Source organism: Lolium perenne, chromosome 6 (assembly GCF_019359855.2).
Source record: "Lolium perenne isolate Kyuss_39 chromosome 6, Kyuss_2.0, whole genome shotgun sequence".
Lineage (NCBI taxonomy): Eukaryota > Viridiplantae > Streptophyta > Magnoliopsida > Poales > Poaceae > Lolium > Lolium perenne.
The window spans coordinates 204226848-204237370 of record NC_067249.2 but is presented as its reverse complement, the minus strand read 5'-3'; positions in this window follow the sequence as shown (position 1 = coordinate 204237370).

Here is a 10523-nt window from a genome sequence, read left to right as displayed (position 1 = left end):
AGACCATAGCTTGGCCGCCCCCCTTGAGTGGCCGGCCACCCCCTCCCAAACCCTAGCTTTGCTCCTCCACTTCATATTTCCCGCGTAGCTTAGCGAAGCTCCGCCGGACTTCTACACCGCCACCGACACCACGCCGTCGTGCTGTCGGATTCAAGAGGAGCTACTACTTCTGCTGCCCGCTGGAACGGGGAGGTGGACGTCGTCTTCATCAACAACCGAACATGTGACCGAGTACGGAGGTGCTGCCCGTTCGTGGCGCCGGAACCGATCGTGATCAAGATCTTCTACGCGCTTTTGCAAGCGGCAAGTGATCGTCTACCGCAGCAACAAGAGCCTCATCTTGTAGGCTTTGGAATCTCTTCAAGGGTGAGACTCGATACCCCCTCGTTGCTACCGTCTTCTAGATTGCATCTTGGCTTGGATTGCGTGTTCGCCGTAGGAAATTTTTTGTTTTCTATGCAACGTTATCCTACAGTGGTATCAGAGCCGTGTCTATGCATAGATGGTTGCACGAGTAGAACACAATGGTTTGTGGGCGTTGATGCTCTTGTTATCTTTAGTTTGAGTACTTTGCATCTTTATGGCATAGTGGGATGAAGCGGCTCGGACTAACTTTACATGACCGCGTTCATGAGACTTGTTCCTCGTTCGACATGCAACTTGTATTGCATAAGAGGCTTTGCGGGTGTCTGTCTCTCCTACTATAGTAAAGATTCAATTTACTCTTCTATTGAAAACATTAGTATCAACGTTGTGGTTCATGTTCGTAGGTAGATTAGATCTCTCTCGAAAACCCTAAACCACGTAAAATATGCAAACCAAATTAGAGACGTCTAACTTGTTTTTGCAGGGTTTGGTGATGTGATATGGCCATAATGTGATGATGAATATGTATGAGATGATCATTATTGTATTGTGGCAACCGGCAGGAGCCTTATGGTTGTCTTTAAATTTCATGTTGAGTAGTATTTCAAAGTAGTTGTAATAGTTGCTACATGGAGGACAATCATGAAGACGGCGCCATTGACCTTGACGCTGCGCCGACGATGATGGAGATCATGCCCGAAGATGATGGAGATCATATCCGTGCTTTGGAGATGAAGATCAAAGGCGCAAGAACAAAAGGGCCATATCATATCACATATGAACTGCATGTGATGTTAATCCTTTTTATGCATCTTATTTTGCTTAGATCGCGACGGTAGCATTATAAGATGATCCCTCACTAAAATCTCAAGATAATAAAGTGTTCATCCTTAGTAGCACCGTTGCCAAGTCTTGTCGTTTCGAAGCACCTCGTGATGATCGGGTGTGATAGATTCAATAAGTACATATAACGGGTGCAAGACAGTTTTGCACATGCGGATACTAAGGTGGTCTTGACGAGCCTAGCATGTACAGACATGGTCTCGGAACACGTGATACCGAAAGGTAGAGCATGAATCATATGGTTGATATGATGAACACTTTGAGTGTTCGCCATTGAAATCACACCTTTTCTCGTGATGATCGGGTTTAGGTGCGGTGGATTTGGTTCGTGTGATCACTAAGACAATGCGAGGGATATTGTTTTGAGTGGGAGTTCACTTAGGTTTTTAATTATGTTGAATTAAAATTTGAACTCAATTTGTCATAAACTTAGTCTAAACTATTGCAAATATATGTTGTAGAGATGGCGTCCCCAATCAATTTTAATCAGTTCCTAGAGAAAGAGAAACTTAAGAGCAACGGTAGCAACTTCACCGACTGGTTCCGTCATGTGAGGATCTTCCTCTCGGCGGAAATCTGCAATTTGTGCTTGATGCACCGCTAGGTGACCCTCCTGCAGAAGATGAATCCGATGAAGTAAAAGCTGTTTACGCGACTCGGAAAACTCGGTACTCTCAAGTTCGGTGTGCCATCTGTGCGATCTGGAATCCGATCTTCAAAAACGTTTTGAGCACCATGATCCTCATGAGTTGATGAATGAGCTGAAAGCTATATTCGAGACTCATGCGGCAGTGGAATGCTATGAAGCATCGAAACATTTCTTCAGCTGTATGATGGAAGAAGGCAGCTCCGTTAGTGAGCACATGCTCGCCATGACCGGGCATGCGAAGAAACTCAGTGACTTGGGAATAGTGATTCCTAACGGTGGGGATTAATCGTGTCCTTCAATCACCGCCACCAAGTTACAAGAACTTTGTGATGAACTACAATATGCAGAACATGAACAAGGAGTTACCTGAACTTTTTGGCATGCTAAAAGCTGCTGAGATTGAGATCAAGAAAGAGCACCAAGTGTTGATGGTCAACAAGACCACCGGTTTCAAGAAACAGGGCAAGTCTAAGGGAAAATTCAAGAAGGGTGGCAAGAAAGTTGCCACGCCTCCTATGAAACCTAAGAACGGCCCTAAGCCCGATGCTGAGTGCTATTATTGCAAGGAGAAGGGACAACTGGAAGCGTAATTGCTCCAAGTATCTGGCTGATCCGAAGAGCGGCCTTGTCAAGAAGAAGAAAGAAGGTATATTTGATATACATGTTATAGATGTTCATTTCACTGGTTCTCGTTCTAGTACACTGGTATTTGATACTGGTTCGGTTGCTCATATTTGTAACTCGAAACAGGAACTAAAGAATAAACGACAAGCTGAAAGATGAAGTGACGATGCGCGTTGGAAACGGATCCAAGGTCAATGTGATCGCGATCGGCACACTTCCTCTACATCTACCTTCGGGATTAGTTTTAAGCCTAAATAATTGCTATTATGTACTGCGTTGAGCATGAACATTATATCTGGATCTTGTTTAATGCAAGACGGTTATTCATTCAAGTCTGAGAATAATGGTTGTTCTATTTTTATGAATAATATCTTTTATGGTCGAGCACCACAAAAGAATGGCTTATTTCTATTAGATCTCGATAGTAGTGATACGCATATACATAACATTGATGCTAAGCGAATTAAACTTAATGATAATTCTACTTATATGTGGCACCTGTCGTCTTGGTCATATTGGAGTGAAACGCATGAAGAAACTCCATCTTGATGGATTACTTGAATCACTTGACTTTGAGTCACTTGATAGATGCGAAGCATGTCTAATGGGTAAAATGACAAAGACTCCATTTTCTGGTATGATGGAGCGAGCTGCGACTTATTGGAAATCATACATACAGATGTATGTGGACCAATGAGCGTAGCATCGCGCGGTGGTTATCGTTATGTTCTAACCTTCACAGATGATCTGAGTAGATATGGGTATATCTATTTCATGAAACATAAATCCGAAACTTTCGAGAAGTTTAAGGAATTTCAAAGTGAAGTAGAAAATCAACGTAACAAGAAGATCAAATTTCTACGATCTGATCGTGGAGGTGAATATCTGAGTTATGAGTTTGGCATGCATTTAAAGAAATGCGGAATACTTTCACAATTGACACCACCGGGAACACCTCAACGAAACGGTGTGTCCGAACGTCGTAATCGAACTCTCTTAGATATGGTTCGTAGTATGATGTCTCTTACTGATTTGCCGTTATCATTTTGGAGTTATGCATTAGAGACAGCCGCATTCACTTTAAATAGAGCACCATCAAAATCCGTAGAAACGACACCGTATGAATTATGGTTTAATAAGAAACCTAAGCTGTCGTTCCTGAAAGTTTGGGGTTGCGAAGCCTATGTAAAGAAGTTACAACCGGACAAGCTAGAACCCAAAGCGGAGAAATGCGTCTTCATAGGATACCCTAAGGAAACTATAGGGTACACTTTCTATCACAAATCCGAAGGCAAAATCTTTGTTGCTAAGAACGGAACCTTTCTTGAGAAAGAATTTCTCACTAAAGAAGTGACTGGAAGAAAAGTAGAACTCGATGAGATTGATGAATCTATACTCGTTGATCAGAGTAGCGCCTTAAAGGAAGTTGTAAATGTACCGCCTACACCGGCAACAGAGGAAGCTAATGATAATGATCATGAAACTTCGAACGAGGAAACTATCGAACCTCGCAGATCGACAAGGGAACGTGCCACTCCTGATTGGTATGATCCTTGTCTAAATGTCATGATTGTAGATAACAATGATGAGGATCCTGCGACGTATGAAGAAGCGATGATGAGCCCAGATTCCAACAAATGGCAAGAAGCCATGAAATCCGAAATGGGATCCATGTATGATAACAAAGTATGGACTTTGGTAGACTTACCTGATAGCCGAAAGGCTGTCGAGAATAAATGGATCTTCAAGAGAAAAACAGATGCTGATGGTAATATTACTGTCTATAAAGCTCGACTTGTCGCAAAGGGTTTCCGACAAATTCAAGGAGTTGACTACGATGAGACTTTCTCACCTGTAGCGAAGCTAAAATCTGTGAGGATTTTGTTAGCAATAGCTGCATTTTTCGATTATGAGATTTGGCAGATGGATGTCAAAACGGCGTTCCTTAATGGAGATATTGAGGAAGAGTTGTATATGGTACAACCCAAAGGTTTTGTCGATCCTAAAAATGCCGACAAAGTATGCAAACTTCAGCGTTCAATCTATGGACTGAAGCAAGCATCAAGAAGTTGGAACCGACGCTTTGATAAGGTGATCAAAGACTTCGGGTTTATACAGTGTCATGGAGAGGCCTGTATTTACAAGAAAGTGAGTGGGAGCTATGTAGCATTCCTGATATTATATGTAGATGACATATTATTGATCAGGAATGATATAGAACTATTAAGCAGTGTTAAGGGTTATTTGAATAATAGTTTTTCAATGAAAGACCTTGGTGAAGCATCGTATATATTAGGCATCAAGATTTATAGAGATAGATCAAGACGCCTAATAGGGCTATCACAGAGTACATATCTGGACAAGATTCTAAAGAAGTTTAGAATGGACGAAAGTAAGAAAGGGTTCTTACCTATGTTACTGTGCAAGGTATTGAGTAAAACTCAAGGACCGGCTACGAGAAGAAAGAGAAAGGATGTGTAACATCCCCTATGCCTCGGCAAGAGGATCTATCATGTATGCCATGCTATGTACTAGACCGGATATAGCACATGCTGTTAGTTTGACTAGCAGATATCAAAGTGATCCAGGAATGGAACACTGGACAGCGGTCAAGAATATCCTGAAGTACTTGAAAAGAACTAAGGATATGTTTCTTTGTTATGGAGGTGACCAAGAGCTCGTTGTAAACGGTTACACCGATGCAAGTTGGAACACCGATCCCGATGACTCTAAGTCACAATCTGGGTACGTGTTTATATTGAATGGTGCTGCAGTAAGTCGGGCAAGCTCGAAGCGATTGCACGGTGGCGAAGTCTTCAACAGAATCGAGTACATAGCGGCTTCGGAGGCTTCATCGAAGCGGTATGGATGAAGAGGTTCATTGTAGAGCTCGGTGTGGTTCCTAGTGCATTGGACCCATTAATCATTTCTTGTGATAACATGGGTGCCATCGCCAATGCACAAGAGCCAAGGTCACACAAGAGGCTGAAGCATATCAAGCTGCGTTACCACTCGATTCGCGAGTACATCGAAGATGGAGAAGTAAAGATTTGCAAAGTACACACCGATCTGAATGTAGCAGATCCGTTGACTAAAGCTCTCCCTAGGGCAAAGCATGACCAACACCGTAATGCCATGGGTGTTAGGTATATTACAATGTAATCTAGATTATTGACTCTAGTGCAAGTGGGAGATCAAGGAGATATGCCCTAGAGGCAATAATAAATTGGTTATTATTTATATCTTTATGTTTATGATAAATGTTTATATATCATGCTAGAATTGTATTAACCGAAACATTAGTACATGTGTGATATGTAGACAAACAAGAAGTCCCTAGTATGCCTCTTAAACTAGCTTGTTGATTAATGGATGATTAGTTTCATAATCATGAACATTGGATGTTATTAATAACAAGGTTATGTCATTGTGTGAATGATATAATGGACACACCCAATTAAGCGTAGCATAAGATCTCGTCATTAAGTTATTTGCTATAAGCTTTCGATACATAGTTACCTAGTCCTTATGACCATGAGATCATGTAAATCACTTATACCGGAAAGGTACTTTGATTACACCAAACACCACCGCGTAAATGGGTGGCTATAACGGTGGGATTAAGTATCAGGAAAAGATGTGTTGAGGCATACGGATCAACGGTGGGAATTTTCCATCCCGTTGACGTATAGATATACACTGGGCCCTCTCGGTGGAATGTCGTCTAATGTCTTGCAAGCATATGAATGAGTTCATAAGAGACCACATACCACGGTACGAGTAAAGAGTACTTGTCGAGACGAGGTTGAACAAGGTATAGAGTGATACCGAAGATCAAACCTCGGACAAGTAAAATATCGTGAGACAAAGGGAATTGGTAATATATGTGTATGGTTCATTCGATCACTAAAGTCATCGTTGAATATGTGGGAGCCATTATGGATCTCCAGATCCCGCTATTGGTTATTGGTCGGAGTGAGTACTCAACCATGTCCGCATAGTTCTCGAACCGTAGGGTGACACACTTAAAGTTGGATGTTGAAATGGTAGCACTTGAATTATGGAATGGAGTTCGAATATTTGTTCGGAGTCCCGGATGAGATCCCGGACATCACGAGGAGTTCCGGAATGGTCCGGAGAATAAGATTCATATATAGGATGTCATTTTATGTGAAATAAAATGTCGCGGAAGGTTCTATGGAAGGTTCTAGAAGGTTCTAGAAAAGTCCGGAAGAAACCACCAAGGAAGGTGGAGTCCACAAGGGACTCCACCTCCATGGCCGGCCAGCCCTAGTGGGGGTGGAGTCCCAAGTGGACTCCACCATAGGGGGCCGGCCACCCCCCCACATGGGAGGTGGGAATCCCACCTTTGGGTGGGAGTCCTAGTTGGGCTAGGTTTGCCCCCTCCTATGGAAGGTTTTTGTTTCGGGTCTTATTCGAAGACTTGGACACCAACACTTGGGATCCACCTATATAATGAGGGGCCAAGGGAGGGGGCCGGCCAACCCAAGACCATAGCTTGGCCGCCCCCCTTGAGTGGCCGGCCACCCCCTCCCAAACCCTAGCTTTGCTCCTCCACTTCATATTTCCCGCGTAGCTTAGCGAAGCTCCGCCGGACTTCTACACCGCCACCGACACCACGCCGTCGTGCTGTCGGATTCAAGAGGAGCTACTACTTCCGCTGCCCGCTGGAACGGGGAGGTGGACGTCGTCTTCATCAACAACCGAACGTGTGACCGAGTACGGAGGTGCTGCCCGTTCGTGGCGCCGGAACCGATCGTGATCAAGATCTTCTACGCGCTTTTGCAAGCGGCAAGTGATCGTCTACCGCAGCAACAAGAGCCTCATCTTGTAGGCTTTGGAATCTCTTCAAGGGTGAGACTCGATACCCCCTCGTTGCTACCGTCTTCTAGATTGCATCTTGGCTTGGATTGCGTGTTCGCCGTAGGAAAATTTTTGTTTTCTATGCAACGTTATCCTACATAGAGTGCATAATAGATCATTGCAATTATACCAAGTACTAACATAGCATGCACACTGTCACCATCACACTATGAAAGGAGGAATAGATCACATCAATACTATCATAGTAATAGTTAACTCCATAATCTACAAGAGACTACAATCATAACCTACGCCAAGAACTACATGATGCACACACTGTCACCATTACATCATGAAGGAGGAATAGAGTACTTTAATAACATCACCAGAGTAACTAGATCACAAAGAGAGAGATGAACCACATAGCTACAGTAGAGCCCTCAGCCTCGGGGGAGAATTACTCCCTCCTCATCATGGAGACAACGATGGCGGTGACGATGGCGGTGGAGATGGCTTCCGGGGGCACTTCCCCGTCCCGGCAGGGTGCCGGAACAGAGACTTCTGTCCCCCGAATTGGAGTTTCGCGATGGCGGCGGCGTCCCTGGAGTCTTTCTGGAGTTTCGTCAATCGGTATCGATGTTTTAGGTCAGGACGGCTTAAATAGGCGAAGAGTCGGAGTCAGAGGGGCCACAGGGCCTCCTCACACTAGGGGGCGCGCCCCCCTTGGGCCGCGCCGCCCACACGTGTGGGGCCCCCAGGGCTCCCCTCTGGTCCCCCTTTGACTTTCTGGAAGGTTCCGGGAAAAATAAGATGTTGGGTCTTCGTTTCGTCGAATTCCGAGAATATTGCCCGAACAGCCTTTCTGGAACCAAAAACAACAGAAAACAGCAACTAGCCCTTCGGCATCTCGTCAATAGGTTAGTTCCGGAAAACGCATCAAAACGATATAAAGTGTGAACAAAACATGTAGGTATTGTCATAAAACAAGCATGGAACATCAGAAATTATAGATACGTTGGAGATGTATCAGTATGATACATTCTTTTGGCCACAAATAATGTTGCCAAACCTCAAGAACTCTAATTAAAGCATACAATTATTTATCATATATTGGTTAGTTCAACTTAGCACCAGAAAGTTTCTCAGAAAAATATGTAATTGGGCGATGATACGTCTCCGACGTATCGATAATTTCTTATGTTCCATGCCACATTATTGATGTTATCTACATGTTTTAGGCACACTTTATGTCATATTCGTGCATTTTCTGGAACTAACCTATTAACAAGATGTCGAAGTGCCAGTTGTTGTTTTCTGCTGTTGTTGGTTTCAGAAATCCTAGTAACGAAATATTCTCGGAATTGGACGAAATCAACGCCCAGGGTCCTATTTTGCCACGAAGCTTCCAGAAGTCCGAAGAGGAGACGAAGTGGGGCCACGAGGGGGCCACACCCTAGGGCGGCACGGCCCCCCCTTGGCCACGCGGCCCTGTGGTGTGGGGCCCTCGTGCCGCCTCCTGACCTGCCCTTCCGCCTACTTAAAGCCTCCGTTGCGAAACCCCCTGTACCGAGAGCCACGATACGGAAAACCTTCCAGAGACGCCGCCGCCGCCGATCCCATCTCGGGGGATCCAGGAGATCGCCTCCGGCACCCTGCCGGAGAGGGGAATCATCTCCCGGAGGACTCTACGCCGCCATGGTCGCCTCCGGAGTGATGTGTGAGTAGTCTACCCCTGGACTATGGGTCCATAGCAGTAGCTAGATGGTTGTCTTCTCCCCGTTGTGCTTCATTGTCGGATCTTGTGAGCTGCCTAACATGATCAAGATCATCTATCTGTAATTCTATATGTTGCGTTTGTTGGGATCCGATGAATAGAGAATACTTGTTATGTTGATTATCAAAGTTATGTCTATGTGTTGTTTATGATCTTGCATGCTCTCCGTTACTAGTAGATGCTCTGGCCAAGTAGATGCTTGTAACTCCAAGAGGGAGTATTTATGCTCGATAGTGGGTTCATGCCTACATTGACACCGGGACAAGGATGAGAAAGTTCTAAGGTTGTGTTGTGCTGTTGCCACTAGGGATAAAACATTGATGCTATGTCTAAGGATGTAGTTGTTGATTACATTACGCACCATACTTAAAGCAATTGTCTGTTGCTTTGCAACTTAATACTGGAGGGGGTTCGGATGATAACCTGAAGGTGGACTTTTTAGGCATAGATGCAGTTGGATGGCGGTCTATGTACTTTGTCGTAATGCCCAATTAAATCTCACTATACTCATCATAATATGTATGTGCATGGTCATGCCCTCTTTATTTGTCAATTGCCCAACTGTAATTTGTTCACCCAACATGCTGTTTATCTTATGGGAGAGACACCTCTAGTGAACTGTGGACCCCGGTCCAATTCTCTATACTGAAATACAATCTACTGCAATCTTGTTCTACTGTTTTCTACAAACAATTATCTTCCACACAATATGGTTAATCCTTTGTTACAGCAAGCCGGTGAGATTGACAACCTCACTGTTTCGTTGGGGCAAAGTACTTTGGTTGTGTTGTGCAGGTTCCACGTTGGCGCCGGAATCCCTGGTGTTGCGCCGCACTACATCCCGCCGCCATCAACCTTCAACGTGCTTCTTGACTCCCTACGGTTCGATTAAACCTTGGTTTCTTCGAGGAAACTTGCCGCTGTGCGCATCACACCTTCCTCTTGGGGTTCCCAACGGACGTGTCAACCACACGCATCAAGCAAATTTCTGGCGCCGTTGCCGGGGACCTGAAGAAAAGCTACACCACAGAGATCTCTAACTCCCACGTCAACTTTGCGCCAGCAACAAATTTCTGGCGCCGTTGCCGGGGAGATCAAGACACGCTGCAAGGGGAGTCTCCACTTCTCAATCTCTTTACTTTGTTTTTGTCTTGCTTAGTTTTATTTACTACTTTGTTTGCTGCACTAAATCAAAATACAAAAAAATTAGTTGCTAGTTTTACTTTATTTGCTATCTTGTTTGCTATATCAAAAACACAAAAAAATTAGTTACTTGCATTTACTTTATCTAGTTTGCTTTATTTACTGTTGCTAAAATGGCCAACCCTGAAATTACTAAGTTGTGTGACTTCACAACCACAAATAATAATGATTTCTTATGCACACCTATTGCTCCACCTGCTACTACAGCAGAATTCTTTGAAATTAAACCTGCTTTATTAA